The following is a 19,144-nucleotide window of genomic DNA, read 5'->3' as shown; positions in this document are numbered from 1 at the left end:
AGGATCATTTTATGGAAATATGTGCACTGCACGTCCAAGGATGCCATCCAGAGCTTATGAGCCTGAGCCATAGTGAGCATTTTGAACCTGTCTTTCCTCCAGAAATGTTTTCAGCAGGTGAAAGTCCAAATTAGGCATGAGGCCTCTGTTCTTCGGAACAAAGATGTTAGGAGAATAACATCCTTCTTCTCTTCTGTGAGTCTGATACCCTCTCAATGGTACTGTTGGACAACAGAAGATTGACCTACATCAAGACTGCAAAGTGCTTCTCCAAGAGTTGTTCTGGTACATGTGAAAAAGTGAGGTAAGTAGGGGAGAAAGGGTAGGGCATAGCCCATTTCAACAATCTGTGGGACCTACCTGTAAACATGAAAAATCTCTGAGAAGAAAATTACATATTTTGGTGGATATGAACCTGGGGAAGAGAAATTGGAGGATTGCCGCCCCAACAGTGCCGCAGCAACGAAAGGACTGGATCAGCTCTTGTAGTACAGGTTGCTTGGTCTTGCTTTGTCTGCAAACTATACACCTAGAATAAACTCTGAATTATCTGCATTGGTAGGAAAATGACTTAGCTGCTGTCAACATGTCCTAGGGAACATGCTATTGCGACTGTCCTTTGAATTGCTCCTGTGCCGAATTACATTTTCTGCAAAAGTCTAGAGCTATTGACAGGCATGTCCATTAGGGGCACCTGTACATCTCCAGATAAGCTCAACCAGGCATGCCTCCTTCTGGGCACTGATTCCAATGGCTCTACAGACATGGCCTGTAGTGTTATACCTGGCTGTATCATGTATTGTTTGTGCAGAAGAGCCGATGAGGTCCTCCAGGACCGACGGCAAAATGTTGCTGGGCATATCCCATGATGTGTGTTTTTACCTAACCAAGATACTCACTACACTGATGGACCTAAGGACTAGACTTGCCAAAGAAAATTATATTTTTCTGAAAGGATCTGGTATTGGTTGGGAAAGAATTTGGATAGACCATAATTGATTAAAGCTTGACCAAACAGGCTCTTCTTTGTAGGGTGCTCGGTGGGGACTTCCGGGTCACTGGGAGCCAGTCTGTCTCCTAACCACAGTTGTTTCGAGCTCTGTTTCAGGAGATGTGTCTAGTCCATTTTGTAAGTCTAGATACAAGGTATCATCAGTATAAAAAAAGGAAGCAATCTGTCCCCTTCCTCGCCATCAGTGTCCTGAGAGTTGTTGCCATACTGCACTGAGCCTAAATTGGAGCCATAAAGAGCATAAATCCTCTACTGATATTAAGGGTGTTGCAGAGGTCTATGATTAGAATCTGGTTGTAAAACTATTTATTGCACTTTTGTGATTTCATACCTTGAAATTGGCATGGAGGTGGCTGACGTTAGGTTGGATCAGATCAGACCAGATCAGATTATCAACCAGCGCCAACAGAGCTAACTCTGTTACCAGCATTTACCTGTAACCAGCATTTACTTTGGTGTTAGAGCAGATGGCAATAGAGAAATCAGTTCACCCTTGGTAGCGTGTACAGAGTGGGAAGAACGCATCTCGGGCAGACCTGCCCACAGACATCAGACTGGAGACCCCTGTAACACTATGTGGCCCGAAGATCAAGAGGAAGCTGTATTTGCACAAAAAATATGCAGCATGGTCTCTTTGCAGGTGGCTATTTGCATTGGGATGACGATGGCCTGTGAAACTTGGGGTATACTGTGGGACTAATTGTGGGATCGGTTCGGACCCTTGAGACATCAGGGAGTGTGATTTTCATCATAATGCCCTTGTGGTTTCTCACTAGACTTTGAGTACCAGGACGGGTTGACTTCTGTTTGGCCTTTATTTTTTCTGAAGTTTTATATAGCGTGAACTTGACCCGAAATCAGGTATCGGAGCGCTTTACATAAGCACCAGTGGCGTTACATGAGGGCACATTCATTTTTCTTAGGCACGGGGAGTTTAAGTGATTTGCCCAGAATCACAGGATGTTGAGCGTCATTGCCAAGACTCAAACCCGGTTCCCCAGATTTGAAGTTGACTGCCCTACGTTTAAGCTACATCCTCTCACTTCTTACTCTTCTGCCTATACACCGACTTACTGGAAGACTCTGAGTGAGAAGAGGACTTTTCACGAGTAGCTTCGCGACGAGGACCAGATTCGGACCTGTGACCTGGAATGGGAAGTTGGACTTATGCTTCAACCATGACCTCTTATGCTCAGCAATGTACTGATTAGCTTCCTGGTCTTGAATTGCCTGAGGGTGCATGAGAGCACATTTGCTGCACTCTGACGGAAACTACTTTCTGTAGTCTCTGTATGGCCTGTCATCATTCCTAACAAACTGTAAAAGTTTCTTGGAGTCGTCAAAAGACCAACAACTAAGGAGCTGACATCAGTATCCTGGGGTGAGACTTATATGTGGCTCCGCTCTGTCCTTTTCAGTGTAGTATGGCGTCACTGTGCAGCCATACAGCGCCACCTTCCAGTGCGCTGGAGTATTGCTGGAAGAATTCTCCTGATCGATATTCTAAAGGTGAGGAGGTTGTAGTTAGACATATCCATCAGAAAATATAGACAGTATCACTCCAGCTCTTGCATCAATATATTGGCAGCTAGCCACAGCCGGTATCAAATTTAAAGCACTTTGTTGGTTCATAAAACAATCAACAGTCCTAACCCTAACTAAGGGCCTGATTAACAACGGTAAACTATCACTTTTGTGTAACTTTACAATTGTATGCTAGTCACAAAGGTATTTCCCGAGTAGTATCTCTGTGACTGCCTATCGTTTCATGTGTGGAGACAAGCGCGGAGACTCTGTAGTTGTAAAGATACTACCTGTAAAAGTCCTTTGTGAATTACCCAAAAAAATGTGAACTTACACAAAAGTGTAAGTTTACGTTTGTGAATTAGGCATTGTGTGTTTTACCTACCTTGCTCCAAACCGTAGTTTGAGGCCAAGGAATCTCTACCTATTGAAAATCAGCAGGCTGTAAAAATACAAGCTGGGATGGTTTGGTTTTTCAGGCATTGCCACTCACTTTTGATATTCAATTAAATTGTAACTGCACTGGGCAAACGATGTACTGACATACATAAAAGCCTTAAAGACTCAGCTTTACGCTTACCGAGTGAATGCAATGGAACGATCTTTGTAGTTTTCCAACCCCACAAAACCTGTCGGCGAACACAGCACAATAGAAATTCCACCAAATACTGAATCCGCGTTCGCTGATTCTCAGAACCTTCTTTTATACAAATAGTATCTTTTTCCAAGCATAACCTCTAATGGCAGGAGCATACACAACATGTGAATGTAGAAAGTGTCATTATATAAAAGTCTTGGTTTGTTATATCTCCTATGAACGTCAGTCACAGATCAGGGATGGGGCTCAACCATTGTTCCCTTCTCACTGTCAGCCCTCAATTGAGCAAGACTCGTAACAGTTGGCATGCGTTGGTGGTTGCTTGATGCAATAACCAGTGAAACTTTACTGGCCACTGGAATGCCGTGGCCTTTTTTTTCAAAAAAGCGGATGTATAATGACATAGGGGGATTTGGTCTACCCCCACCGCTAGCACCAACAGATGAGTGCGCCATCTAATCATTAGACCGCTTTGTGCAACATATATAATATACTGGCAGTCGCCAGTAGGTAGTCCTAGTTAGGACCTACTTTCCATAGGAAAAGCATGTTTTGTTTTGCCAATAACTTTGGCGCAGTTTGACGAATCATCATGAAACTTTCAAAACGAATGTTGCTCATTCCAGCTGCTATTTTGAATGTTTCAGGGTGATACCTCAAGCTGGGGCCGAGAACCATAGGGTGCTTAAAAGCACGTTTTCCCAATGTTAATTTTCATAGGACCTTAAGATATGGCTCCAGCCTAAACTGCTGAACGGAATTACATCAAATTTGGCAGGAAGGTAGATGTTGGTTCAGGGATGTGCCTTGTGATTTGGTGTGAATCCGTTCAGTAGCAGCGTAGAAATTAAAAAAATTCCCAGTTGTACATATATAGGGACGCGGTGGATCCGCGACAACTACTGATCTTGTACTGAGTTCTGATTGGTTACCAATACTTCAAACCAGAAAGTGTTTAAAGGAATTATGGCAGGAGTCACGCTGGGTCCGCGACTCCCGCTGAATTAAAAGAAAAAATCAAGTGTGGGATCCTGCGCTTTGTTTGAAATTGGCCCGGGGTGGGCAAGGTCCCAGGAGCATTATGGAAATATAGGAGGGGGCGGTGCACGAGCCCCCCTCTCTGGCTATTCAAAGTCCTGGAGACCACCACCTCCCTGGGGCAGTGACATAATTATATGGAGGCGATACTTGCGGCGCCCCCGGGGACCGCCACCTCCGCAGGGCAGAGATGTAAATACAAATAATGTAGGGAGGTCTATGGCCTCTCCAATGTAATGTGGGTCGCCACCTCCTGGGGATCCATGGGGATTGTCGCCCCCAGGGTCTGCTTCAGCAATGTCCCAGGGTGCCCACCCCATGGACATTGCACTTACTTCGCATTTTGCTATGGCTAAGCCATAGCAAACAGTGCCCCGCTTTTAGTATGCGAGAGCAGCAAATGCTCTCACTTGCTGAAAGCGGAGCATGTCTGTCTTCCTGCTTGCTGTCAAGCGAGCAGGGAAAAGGACAATTTGCTTTGAGATCCAGGGAGCTGCATGTTAGCAGCTCCCTGGGTCTCAAAGCAATGCATAGCTCTCGCAGGAGGTGGGGAGCTGGAAGAGACCGTGAGGGCCTTCAGACTCCTCAGCGTTCACAATGTGGCTGCCCTGGATGGGACCAGGGCACCCACACTACAGGCCGGGCTCTGGGGGATGGGGTCCCTGAAGCCAAAATTGGCCCAGCAGGAGGGTAGGGGGCGCACAGCCCCCTTCCGTTTTGTTTAAAAAATAAAAATAATATCAAAAAGGGGGCACGCCCCTCCTGGTATCTCCTATAAGTCCTACAAAGTGGGATTCTTAAGAGCTGGTCAGAGCCATAGCCCCTTTTCTCCACCACTCTGCAAACACAACTACAATATTCAAACCCACCTATACCAGTACTTACACACATCCACTCACTCACCCATACAGCCTCTTATACACCCACCCACTGACATATCCATTCATACACCTGTACAGCCACTCACACTGTCAGTCACCCATAGAGCTACTCACACCCAGTCAATTACAGAGCCGCTAACTCCCTCATACACTTACACACACACTCACTCATACAGATACTAACATGTACTCACTCACCTAAACAGTCACTGACACAAAGACACACTCACTCATACAGCCACTCTCAAAATCGCTCACCCATACAGTCACTCATATACCCCATCACTCACCTACACTGCCTTTCACATACTGTTACTCACCCATATACTACTGACACATCCACTCTCACAAACACATCCATACACACACTCACTCACACATAAAGCCCTTCACACACGCACTCACTAAATCATACAGCCACTGACTCACCCATACAAGCAGTGACATACTCTCTACATACACCAGACACCAAGGATATCCTCACGGCTTAATTCTTTTTAATTACCATGGTAAGAATGTTTATATTATACGGGAATGGGTATAATTTTGTTACCTATTGACTGAATAGTGAGAAACAGCCGTCTAGGTCTCCTATACATGGCTATTCATGTAATACCGGTCAGGTGGATATGGACACCAATATGGCAAATGAAAAAATAATATCACGTATATTGTTTGGTTGTAGTACACCCTTTTGAGGATATGTCTGGTTTATCGTTTTTAGAGCTCCACTAAACCATGGTAGAGCGTGACGGATATTATACGGACCCCTTTGTAAAAATTCCCCACTCTGGAGGATTGCGTGGGTCGGAAGTATCACCACACACAGAGTATGTATCAATTTTGGGTACACTTACCGCGAGCATGTTAATAAGATTTCACTTATGAGGGCAGATTTTGACTGACTTATTTCTGTTCTGTACCGAACCTTTAGCAAAATTTCAAAAAAGTGGATTGAGGTTCGTACAGCAGTATTTAGGGTTGGGTGGTAGAGCACTCACAAATCGGGTGTGGATGTTGTTGGGCTAAAATTATTGGTGCGATAAACATGGTGAATAGTCACATCATAGATTACTTGCAATACACATAACACATGCCTGATAGAACGAGATTATATCTCAATGTTATATATCACCTGATGTTTTTTTTTTAGTAAACAAGGTTTTATGTGGTGTGATAAATAATGCCAACTAGTCCAGGGACAGATGGTCCTAACCAAAATGTCACGTTGCACCATGTTTTTGGTTTTATGCGTGCAGATTCACGTGTGGCAGTGGAATTATGAATAACCAAAAATGTAACGGGTGCACTTACCTAGTACACTCTAAGGAAATGTACTTCTAATAGCGATGTATTTCATGGTGAAGGGTTTGTTGTTTCTTAGAGCCATGTACAGGAGAGAGAAGTAAAGATAGTAACTGTGATCTATTCTCCTGTATAGCCTTGAAAACGTTGCGTGTACATGTAACCGAAGCAACGAAACAAGTGTTGGCTCTCGATCTGTCTAAAGAAATCACACTTGGGAAAGCTCTACGATGAGGATAAAAAGTGAAGAGTCATTGTAACGAATCTTTGTGACTAATATACATATATGTGTGCAATTTGGTGTTGACAAACGGAGTTACTACTGTCATTTGATTGCACTTCGAAAAAACCTTTTACATGTGCTAGGGAGTGTGTAAATATTAGAGTTGCAGCTTGGGCCGCAGAATGTGGGGAGGCGGGTGGTTCTCCCTACCTTTTAGCACCGTACAGATACAAGAAACAGTGGATATACCCCATATATACATATAGTGGATATACCCCAGGGTGTCTTTTCCCTATAAACAATACCACCAGTCTACTTGCAGTACCCTCACTCAGACACACATACATGTACTCAGACAACCAGTCACTCACCCATGCATCCACTCACGCACCCACTCACACCCATACAGACACTTAGACACCAACTGACAGACTGATATAGACATTCACACACAGTCACTCACCCATACATTCTCTGAGACACCTAATCACTCACTTATACAGTCAGTCACACACCCACTAAATCATCCACCTAGGCCCTCATACAGCCACTGACTCACCAATACACCTTAGTATATATAGTTAACACTAATAAACTTTTTAAAAACACTCACTGGATGATGTAATCAGTGATATCACTGCAGTGCAGTGCACTGCGGGTGGTGGGGGAGTTATAGTGACAAATACTATTGAATCTCACTGGTTTTGTACGAGTGAAATCTGAGCCTAACTATAACATCCATTTTTTCAGTGAATATAGATGTATGTATGAAAAATTTTCATTAATCTGTAAGCATCTGTTTACAGCATGCAGTGCTCTAAATTTACGTTCTGTGCATACCCCTGCCATCTAGTGTTGGGCTCAGACGTGTGTAAGTAGTTTTTTTTCGAAGAAGTCTTTTGAGCCATGAGGTATATGCGTATGAGCATCGGCTATAACATTAGATTGTTTTGTCTGCATGGTGGGTGAGGCTGAAATGGAGATAAGAGAAAGGATGACCATGCAGGGCAAATAGGAAAGAGATAGCTGCAATACCCATAGGCTTCCAGGGACTCTGGGTAGGCGCATTCGAATATACAATACTGCAAGCGACAAACAAATGCTTAAAGGTAAAATTTTCTGTTATCTTGCATATGTAGCTGTAGATACACATGCTGTGCAGAGATTGTAAAGCAGTCCTTCCATTAGCGGTGGCTAGCCTGAGGATGTTGCTAAGAATTGAAAAAGTGTTCATAGAACAGCCTAGCTAACATTAGCTTGCTGACCAGGTCTGCAAAGTTGTTGTCCACTCCCGGCAGGTGCTGTGCTAGAACAGGGACATTGTGGTGTATCGCCAACCACCTATTGCCCTGAGCTAGCACTGACAACTGTATTGAGTGAGTACAGCCCTGTTTCTGAAGGTAGTACCTGGTGGTATTGTCTTGGCAGAGAAAGACGACCTTGTGCTGAATGTAGCGATACCAAAGGGGATGATGGACGGAGCGTTTGAGCAAACACTCACCCCCAGTCAACTGATCTGGTTTTAATCCATAATCATTTAGCATAATCTTTAGCTCACTCCACCACCCCAGTTCAGACATGGCAATATGCAAATCTGTCTGACCCTGTGCCTCATGGGAACAGTCCAGCCCGAACTGCCAAGCCATGTCTTCCCTGGACCGGAAACAAGCACTGGAGTGGTGGGCAAAATAACGATGGATTAAACCCAGATCTGTGACTGAGGGTGAATATTTTGCCATTGTGCAACATTCCGTCCATCATCTTGCGTGTTTTGCTCACCCTATGTGGGAAGGGTATGCCCAGACGTGGGTCCCGTGCTCACTAAGCCACTGGAGTCAAGCTATCCTGGCTGAAGACGGCTGATAGCCAGAAACCGGTCCTAGGATGCTTGATTCCGGTCCAGGGAAGACATGGCTTGACAGTTCGGGCTGGACTGCTTCCATGAGGCTCAGGGTCAAGACTGATTTGCATATGGCCATGTCTGAACTGGAGTGGCTTGGTGAGCAAAATAACAATGGATTAAACCCAGATCTGTGACTGGGGGTGAATGTTTTGCCATTGTGTAACATTCCGTCCATCATCGTGTGTGTTTTGCTGTTCACCCCATGTGGGAAGGGTATGTCCAGACGTGCGTCCCGTGCTCACTAAGCCACTGGAGTGAAGCTATCCTAGCTGGAGACGGCTGATAGCCAGAAACCGGTCCTAGGATGCTTGATTCCGGTCCAGGGATGACATGGCTTGGCAGTTCGGGCTGGACTGTTCCCATAAGGCACAGGGTCAAGACTGATTTGCATATGGCCATGTCTGAACTGGAGTGGCTTGGTGAGCAAAATAACGATGGATTAAACCCAGATCTGTGACTGGGGGTGAATGTTTTGCCATTGTGCAACATTCCGTCCATCATTTTGTGTGTTTTGCTGTTCACCCTATGTGGGAAGGGTATGCCCAGACGTGGGTCTCATGCTCACTAAGCCACTGGAGTCAAGCTATCCTGGCTGAAGACGGCTGATAGCCAGAAACCCGTCCTAGGATGCTTGATTCCGGTCCAGGAAAGACATGGCTTGGCAGTTCGGGCTGGACTGTTCCCATGAGGCACAGGGTCAAGACTGATTTGCATATGGCCATGTCTGAACTGGAGTGGCTTGGTGAGCAACATAACGATGGATTAAACCCAGATCTGTGACTGGGGGTGAATGTTTTGCCATTGTGCAACATTCCGTCCATCATCTTGTGTGTTTTGCTTGTGCTGAATGTGGCAGACGGCTTTGAGTGCAAACCGGATGGCTAGTAACTCCAGGTGGTTGATATGGAGACCCAGTTGGTGGGGTGGCCATATGCCCTGAACAGTCATGTCCTTTAAACATGGCCCCCACCCAGTAAGGGAAGTGTTCATGATGATGGTCACCTGTGGTACTAGGTCGCAACAGGGACGACCCGGCAACAGATTGTTGGTGTTCCACCACTGCAGAAAGCGATAAGTGCTGACCCAAATCAACACAAGATTGTCTCATTGACCCTTCACTTGTATCACTGTGCCACAAGCTCTCCTGGAGCTGACATGTGTAATCTGGCAATGGTTATTATGGCAATACAGGAGGCTGCCATACCGAGGAGGTGCATGACTGTCCTGACCATTAATTGGAAATTTGACAGGATAAAGGGCATTAACCTCTTCCACGCTCATGACGAGCTGAGCTCGTCATGAGCCACGGCGCTCCGGTGCTCATGACGAGCTGAGCTCGTCATGAGCCGTGGAACGCTCGCATGCAGGGATAATTCGCCTGCTGTGCGAGCGTTCCACGGCTAGTAATGCACCTGTGACGAGCTGAGCTCGTCATGAGCACAGGAGCGCCGTGCCTCATGACGAGCTCAGCTCGTCATGAGCGTGCGGGTGCTGTGCGCACCCCCCTTCCCCCCAGCACTGCGGGAAAATACCCCCCGCAGCAAAGGGGTTAAAGAATGGAAGACTTGGATTCTTGATGGGCTGGGAAAAGCACTTTTTTGTCACCGAGTTGAGAACTGCCCCAAGAAAGGGCTGAATCTGAAGGTACTAAAGGTAGGACTTTACCTTGTTGATGGCAAACCCTAGAATGTGCAATACATCTATGGGGACTTCTGTATGAGCCAAGTATTGTCGTTCATTTGTGCTCCTGATCAGCCAGTTGTTCAAGTAGGGGAATGCATGGAATACTACTCCTCCTTAAGTAGGTGGCTCCCACAGCAAGACACTATGTAAACACCCTGGAGCCGTGCTGACCCCGAAGGTTAGCCCCTTGAAACTGAAAATGCTGGCCACTTACTAGGAACTGGTACCGGTGGTGTTCAGGGTGGATCAGGATGTGAACGTAAGCGTCCTTCAGGTCAAGGGCAGTCATGAAGTTGCTTTGCTATAGAAGAGGGATGACATCCTGGAGTGCAACCACGTGGATGTGTAACCACGTGGAAGTGCACCGACTAGATGTATTTGTTAAGAGGTCTGAGGTCGAGGATACCATCCTTTTTGTGTACTACAAAGTACAGGGAGTACACCCCTTTACCGAGTTGATTTGGCAGCACGGGTTCTATGGCCCCTTTACAAATTAGGGTGCCTACTTCTTCCTGAGGGAAGCGCTGATGTTCTGGGGAAAGGTTGTGTCTGTGGCAGGGACTGTGTGGACGGGTTACAGTAAGTTCTAGACAGTAACCCTGCTGTATGATGGAAAGGACCCACTGATCGGAGGCGCCCTCCTGCCACTGTCCCAGGAGGAACCCCTGGAGTCGTTCTGGGACATGTGTAGAGTGGTTAGGAGGGTGTGTGTGTGTGTGTGTGTGTCACCTTTTGGCCCAGGCATCTCCTTTAGCCACTCTCCCTTTCCCTCTAACCCAGGAATTGTCCCCCCTGTAGCTTCACTTTGAATATCATCATGAAGGGGTTTATTGCTGCTGTAGCCTCTGATAGGAGGTATTGGCTTTGGGGGGAGGTGGTCTTGGCCCCTCCTATGAACTGTGACCTACGTAGGGCACACCAGGCATAAGGGGTCTGGAGGGCCACCATGGACCCTGGATATGGATTAATTTTTTCAAGCATCTGGTCAACGTGCGGCCTAAAGAAGTGCTCCACCATCGAATGGCAGGTTGAGTAGATGCTGCTGTACGTCTTACTCAAAGCCAGAAATATGCAGTCAGGTGTGGCGGTGAATGAGGACACTGCAGTTTAAGGTAGTGTCAGCATCGTCCAGGACACACCGAATAGTGGTGTTGGATATGTATATACCTTCTGAAACAAGCTCTTGATATCGACTGTTGTACTGGTCTGGGAGAAGCTGGAGGAGCTCCTCCATCTCATCCTAATGTGCCCGTTAAATCTGGAGAGCAGGCGAACGGATTCGCCGATGCACAAATGACTGAGCAGTGACCTGCTTACCTGCTGCATCTATCTTCCTGCTCCTTTTCTAGTGAAGGTGTGTCGCTGGTGCCTTGGTTGGTGATAAGCTTAGGGATCCTATGTACTACAGGGGAGACTGGAGGGAGTTGTCCCCTAATGTATGTGGGGTCAGAGGGTGAGGTTATGCATTTTTTGTCCACCCTTTGGGTGACTACCCTGGCTTTGACCGGCTCCCAGGACACCTCAGGAGTGGGTTTCAGCAGTTACTTTAGCATGGGGAAGAATTGTATGGAGTGCTAGAAGAAAGATAGCATCTCCACAAGGAAATCCTCACCCTCCTGAGCTTTATGCATTTGCACTTTATGATAATTGGCTGGCTGCTGAAGGAACTCATGATAAGAGGTGGTGTCATCTGGTAGGGATGGCTTAGCAGGATAAGGATCCAAGTCAGAATCCCCGAGTGGGTCTATTATCATGATTAGCCCATGGGTCATCATGTGATAGCGAGTCAGATGGGACGACATAAGGATCCAGTAGATAGCCTGTGACTGTCCCTACCACCCCCCTCCCTCCCGGGCATATTATAGTGAACGCTCTGGTGATTCAGACAAACAAGCTAACTGTTGGTGAAGTGGCGGGAGAGAAGGTGGAGGCAGATGGGCTTGAGAGAAACGGAGGGGTAGTACCCTAGTGCCTCGATCGTGGTGCCTCTGTCTGGAGGTTCAGAGCTTCCTCAAAAGTTAATTGACAGTAGAGAGGAATTGAGTTGTGAGCCTTTGGTAGAGGCTAGGTGAGGATCCTGCCAGTCTGTGCATGGATCATAACCCATTACTGCCTTGCGCTGAGATCCTCTTGAATACGTTGTACAGATTGGCTGCTCTTGGTCCACTGATGCCGTGGAGGAAGGGGCTCTCCGCATCAGGCGCTTTAGTGCCGAACCTGGATTTTTACTCATAGGCACCCACATTAATTTGGGCATCGGTGGGGTTTTCAAAGCCAAAGAAGTTCTGGAGGGTGTCTTCGATGTTGGCGGCGAAGGTATTGTCTACACCGGCAGCCATGGCTTCGGTGACTGCTTCGTAAGCTGGTTTGGTGCTGGACCTGAAACATGTTTTTGGTGCCGATCATGGCCTTATGGCAGTGGTGGGCCGGATGGCTGATGCTGAGCATCAGAGCTCAATACCCAACCCCCTTGAAGGCAGTGCTCAGCCACATTTCAGTGATGGGGAGGTGGAGGAAGTAGGAATGTCATACTCATGGCAGATGTCTACCTCGTCTGAACCTTAATGGGCTCAGGGTCTTTGGTATCAGATTCTGAGTGGGAACTTGCCTCAGGGCTGAAAGGCAGAAGCTGCTCTGCCGAGGATCCCAACTGTGGTTCTTTCTCGATGTCTCGGTCCCTAAGTGGTTTGGTGTGTTGTCTCCCTGTTGCTGCACCATGAGTCATCGAGTGGGGTGTCGATCGCGTCGACAACATAGTGTGTTTTTCGAACCAATGGCAAGGCAGGTGGAGCATGAGGCCTCATTATGGTCTGGGGTAGGCAGTGGTTACACAACTGGTGGTCTGCTAAGGGATATTTGCCTCAATACTGTGAGCGGTCTGTAATTGAGTCCTTTCCATTATGGTGTGGTCATTCTCGGAGCAGAAGATGATGGAGTGGCCAGGCAGGTCACTGAAAAGTTCCCAGTTGTCGAGATGGACAGGGTTCTACTACGACTCTGCAAGAGTTGTAGATACTCTGCATGCTTTACCAATGGGTCTGGAACAAAACCAAATGGGCCCAATTACGATCACCCACAGGCATCGACTCCAAGCTCTGTAGAGAAGTGGCTGAGGAAAAAATCTACTGTTGGAGACAATGCCCTCGCACATTACCAGCAATGGGAGTCACTATACCTTGTGACTTGAACCAGTTCTTTGAAGAAAAACAATTTGCACACGTCTGAGCTCAACACTAGAATGCAGGGGTATGCACAGCATGTGTAGCTACAGCAACACACGAGTGTATATATGTATATAATACACACATTGTGGAAATAAGGAACTGGGGTGGAGGAGGGGTAACACACAGGGTTCCGATACTGCTCTGAAGCCTTTCAGGTTCTATCACCATTCTCTCTGATAATACTCATCTTCTTAAATAATTTTACCCAATGAAACTCATATTCCAACAACTACTGCTGTGGTTATTCCATATCAGCACTATGCTTGGCACCTATATTGATATTCCGACACAACTCTATCCAGTGACATTCATACTAAATTCATATGCTCTAACATTGTAAAAATATTCTGTCACCATTCTGCACATTGATATTCACAAAGTGGAGCTGTACTCCTATCAACATATTTTTTTTTTACCTCGGTGTCCAAATACTGTATCCATCATGTTCAGTGATATTCATATTTTGTTACCATCCTCTCTGCTGATATTCAAATAATGCCATCACACTGACATTTTGGTTTCAGCACCATGCTGGTCATTGATGATCAAGTTGCTTATCTTCGTTAATGATTTTGCTGATGGATTCTCTATGACAGTAGATTCCTGAACTAGTAAATGTTTCTCAATGCATCAGACTGGATCCAGAAACTTTAAAGCAGGTCTCCTGAGTGCCAGTATATGGTGGTGTGTGGCTCTGTGCCTACGTCTTTTGCTCCGGAAGTGACAAGCACCGCTACATATCAGCTTCACCTATGCTTGCTGATGTCAGCTGCTTTCTAGGCTGTCAGCACCATCAGTCACAGGGCCCCTAAACAGATTGGTATTACTAGTTTTGCAGATCTATGAAATTAAACAATTTTTAGATGTGAAAGGAGTCCAGATCACAGATTGTGGAAGTGGGAGGGTGGGTGAGGATTCTGCGGTTAGACTATCCACAGAAAGATTGTTACCAAAGGTAAGTAACTTGTTCTTTGTTGGATAATTCTAACCACTGATTCCTCCGCTTGGGAATAGATACCACAGTACCATCTTCTAAGGTGGTGGGTCTGTGAACTGGCTCATACCAAAACATTCTGCAGGACCGAGCGGGCAAAATGCCCCTCTCAATGGATCTGACTGTCAAGGCAGTGGTGCTTTATGAACATGTGTACCGAGGTTCATGTAGCCACATGAAAATGTCCAGCACAGACACTCGACGTGCTAAAGCATTGGAAGCTACTCCAGTCCGGGTGGAATGAGCCTTCCGGAGACTGCTTCATTACCAGGGCATATCAGGTCTTAATGGAGTGGTGTGGCTCACTGGTTAGAGGCGGCAGACCCGGAAGCAGAGGACGGCCCGGGACCAGGGTTCTATTCCCGACGCGGCAGGGTCGAGGACCAGGGTCAGCGGACTCGATAATTCTCGCCTCGGTGCCTACTCTAACCAGGGATCACACTCGGCAACTCTGGGCATTAGCTTGCCTCATCTCCACAACGGCCCCCCACATATGCCGGGGATGCCTGGTTTCACCTTGGAGATACCCAGTAGGGACCATCTCACAGGGAAAGCCAGGACGGGTTCCCCAGCAGTCTACAGCGCAGAGATACTCCTTCGGGAGTCGATTCTAGCGCTTTAGAAACCCACAATTAATTAATTAATTAATGATCAATCAAGCCATGACCTGTTTTTTGTACTGTTGTGTCCTTAATTGCTCCAGAGAACCCTACAAAGAGCTGATCGTCCACATGATGTTCCTTGGTACAACTGATATAAAAGGTTAGGGCCCCTAAAAGTCCAAACAGTGGAGTCTCTCTTCCTCTTTAAATGCTGGAAAGGTGCTAGCCTGACTGATGTGAATTGGAAAGACCACTTTTGGTAGAAAGGAAGCTTCGGTCCCCAAGATCAGCCTATCACAAAAGAAAGTTGTAGGAGATGGATTTAGAGAAAGAGCTTGCAACTTGATTACACGCCTAGCTGATGTTAAGGTGATGAAAAGGATGATTTTCATTGTCAAAAGTCTTAAAGAACTGTGGAATGGCTCAAAAGGGGTGCACATCAAAAACAGTGAGATGTTCCTCTGTGGCATTACAAGGGGCTTTGGTAGAAATAAATATTGCATTCTTTTCCAAAATCTCTTCAGAAAAGGTTGTTAAAATAAAGAGGGCTGATGTAGCAACCACAAAAAGCTAAGAGAGCTGCTGATAAGTAGCCTTTAACAGTGCCCAAAATCAAGTCCTCTCTGGGCCAGGGAGAGAACAAATACCAAAACTTCAGATGGTCTGTAGAGGATCAATTTGTTGGTTGCTGCATTAATCCACAAATTTGTCACAACACTGGCGAACACCGGTGGAACGACGTCAAGATGACATCAACGACCTCAGGGGGAAGGTCGAAGGCGGTCAACTGCTGCCATTCAATCTCCAACCATGGCGATTAACATTGTGGGGTGCAGCACCCTGCCCTGCTGGTGCAAAAGAAGATCCTACTGAAGTGGCAGCTTAACCGGAGGACAGCTGCTCATGCCCAGGAGTTCCAATAACCATGCTCTCCTGGCCTAATCCAGTGTCGCTAGAATGATTTGGGTACCGGTTGTTCCTGATCATCTTCAGAACTTGGGCCAGGAGAGCCAGTGGCAGGAAGGCGTACACGAGTCCTGATTCCACTCTACGTGGAAGGCATCTCTGCGAGAGATCTGCCTTGGAAACTTCAATGCCCAAAAGTGAAGACATTGCATCTTCTCAGTGTAGGTAAAAAGATCAATCCAGTGTTCTCCCTATTGCTGAAAGGTGCCATGTGCCACCTTCGGGTAAAACTGCCTTAAGTGATCAGCTACATTTTTCCAAATGAGTTTTTCTGGTTTTTAAAAATCCAGCCAGATGGCTTACCACCAGAATAATTACAAAACAGTCCAACCACTTCCATAGATGCGGATCATGCTGTCATAGAGCCCAAGACTCCACCTCTTTCAGTGGTATTGTCCATAATCACCTGCACCAGTCTTCCTTTGACGGTGGGTAGGAAGGCCTTCAATACCAAGCGAATCGCCCATAACTCCAACAAACTGATGTGGAGTTGAGTTTTCACCAGAGCCTAGAGGCCTATGATCTCCACTACTCCCAGATGACCTACCCAACCCAGAAAGTGATGTATCAGTGATTATCATCAATTCTGGGTAAGGTAAGGCGAGGTCCCTGCAACTAACCCAATCACACTCCAGTCATCACCACTTCAAATCTTTTGCATTCTCCTCTGAAATATGGATACAATCTGACTTCTCTGACTTTGTGCCAGCTGGGATTTGGGGTCCCACTGCAGACTGCGCATGAGCCATCAGGTGTTTGTAAAACAGATTGGATCAGGCACTCATGTGTTTTTCAATTGTGAAGACAGGTATAAAGTTCCAGCGCGCAGAAGGGTATCGCCTTCTGATCTCGGAAGCGTAGTAATAAATGACCAAAGTAGCATCTGGTGTTTGGCCCGCAACTCGAAGAACCTCAGAGTCATCTGCACTGAGATACAGGACAGAGGTTGAAACATTGGGATAATATCCTGAATGTCCTGGATTCTCCATTTCTGGTGGAAAAACAAGAAAAAGTTCTACATCCAGAGTAGCTCAGAAGAAAGGGAGTGTCTGCAAAGAAGTCACATGCAGCTTTGGCATGTTGATTGTGAACCACAAACATGTTAGGCGATTCGCAGTTGTCTGGGGTGGTTGGAGACAGCCTGGGGGCAAGCCTGCCCTCAGAAGTGAGTTTTCAAGGTAGACTGGTACCCCGACCTCTGAAGGTGTGCTGCGAGAGCACACCATCACTTTCATGAACGCCCGAGGGACACTGGTGAGCTTAAAAGGGAGTACTACAAACTGAAAATGCTCCTGGACGACCATGAATCGCAGATAGCACTTGTGGGTCTGAGAACAGAACCCTCTCTATGGTCCCTTTGTGATTAATTTTGCTGGTGGATGCCTGCACTACCAGACTCTCTGCTGTCGGATGTTGAATAAGAAGGTCTACCTCGCCTGGTGCAGGGGGATGATGATGTGCAACCTTCCTGTTAACTGGCGGATATGAACAATGTTTTGGCCAAGTGCCCAGAAGCATATCCGCAAGAGCTTCGGTAAATGGTAACAGTGGCTTTGTGGAGTCTGGGAGTACTTCTGTCAAGACATTAGTCTCTTTACTTCTATACTGCGTAGATGTAATTCTAGGACCTCTGTTGTGCTTTGCATCACAACAGCCAAAGAGGTGCTTTGCTCTGTGGCAGGACTGGGGGAGGGGGACACAAGACCTATATCTGGCACGTATGCAGCCCACTAGAATCCTAAAGCTCTTCATAACAGTTTTCTTCATCATACTGGGAAACATAGTTGTCGCAGTCACTAAAGTTATCCCTTTCTGAGGCAGTGTCGAAAAGATTATTTAAACTCTAGGCCCAATCATGTGGTAAAGGCAAACTATAGGAATTTGAGGGTTTGCCCAAGGCTGCATGCCAGCCGGAGTTGGGTACCATTTCACTTGAGAGCGTAGTGGAATCTGCTAGGAGTCTGATACCACTATAGGCTGCCCACCCTCCTCGAACATTGACGGTATTGGCATTGATACCAAAGAAACCGCCTTAGGGGTTGGCACTGTAACTGAAGTCAGCATTGGAGCAAGAGCTGTACCTGATAGGGGCCCATGGGGAGTAAACAGCACCTAGGGCGTAATCGCCTGCAGAAGTCTTGGCTCGAGTCCCCTGGGGCCCAAAGACGTTCCAGAGGGAATCAGTAAAGTGCTGAGTATACACAGCAAGGCCTCTACTTGCTGTGACGTCGCTGACAGACCTGGAAATTCAAAGTGTGACAGTACCAAACTTGGAATTGGCTTCAAATGGGATCAGGGGAGAGACCAATAGGCATGTTCATGACTTTGCACTGCTCTACAATCCAAGAGTGGTGGTAAGGGGCCAATACCCACTTTGGGTGAGTCCAAGAAACAAAGTCACAGGAAGTCAACGTCTACATGGCCCCCCTCGCACTAGTGGCCCGCCATCACGAGCTCAACATCATCTTCTACACCGACGACACCCAGCTCATCCTCTCCCTCACCAAGGACCCACACACCGCCAAAACCAACCTCCACGAGGGAATAAGGGCTGTCGCCGACTGGATGAGGAGCAGCCGTCTGAAGCTGAACTCGGACAAGACGGAGGTCCTCATCCTCGGATCCACCCCCTCAGCCTGGGACGACTCCTGGTGGCCGACCACACTGGGAACAGCACCAACACCCACCGACCATGCACGCAATCTAGGATTCATCCTCGACTCCTCCCTCTCCATGTCTAAGCAGGTCAACGCCTTCTCCTCCTCCTGCTACAACACCCTCCGCATGGTCCGCAGGATTTACAAGTGGATCCCGACCGAAACAAGAAGAACGGTGACACAGGTCCTCGGCAGCAGCAGACTGGACTACGGCAGCACACTCTACGCAGGAATCCCAGCCAAATACCTACAACGACTACAACGCATCCAAAATGCCTCCGCCCGACTGATCGTCAACGTCCCCCGCCGCAGCCACATCACCCCCCACCTGAGAGACCTACACTGGCTCCCCGTCGACAAGAGGATCACCTTCAAGCTACTCACCCACGCACACAAAGCACTCCACAACGCCGGACCAGCCTACCTGAACAGCAGTCTCAGCTTCCACTTCCACACCCCCACCCGCCAGCCTCGCCGCTGTCCCCCGCATCCAAAGAGCAACCTCCGGCGGCAGATCCTTCTCCTACCTCGCCG

This window comes from Lissotriton helveticus, chromosome 5_1, assembly GCF_964261635.1.
Source record: "Lissotriton helveticus chromosome 5_1, aLisHel1.1, whole genome shotgun sequence".
In the NCBI taxonomy this organism is placed as follows: Eukaryota; Metazoa; Chordata; class Amphibia; order Caudata; family Salamandridae; genus Lissotriton; species Lissotriton helveticus.
The sequence above is the reverse complement of the archived record's forward strand: the minus strand, read 5'-3'. Positions refer to the sequence as shown.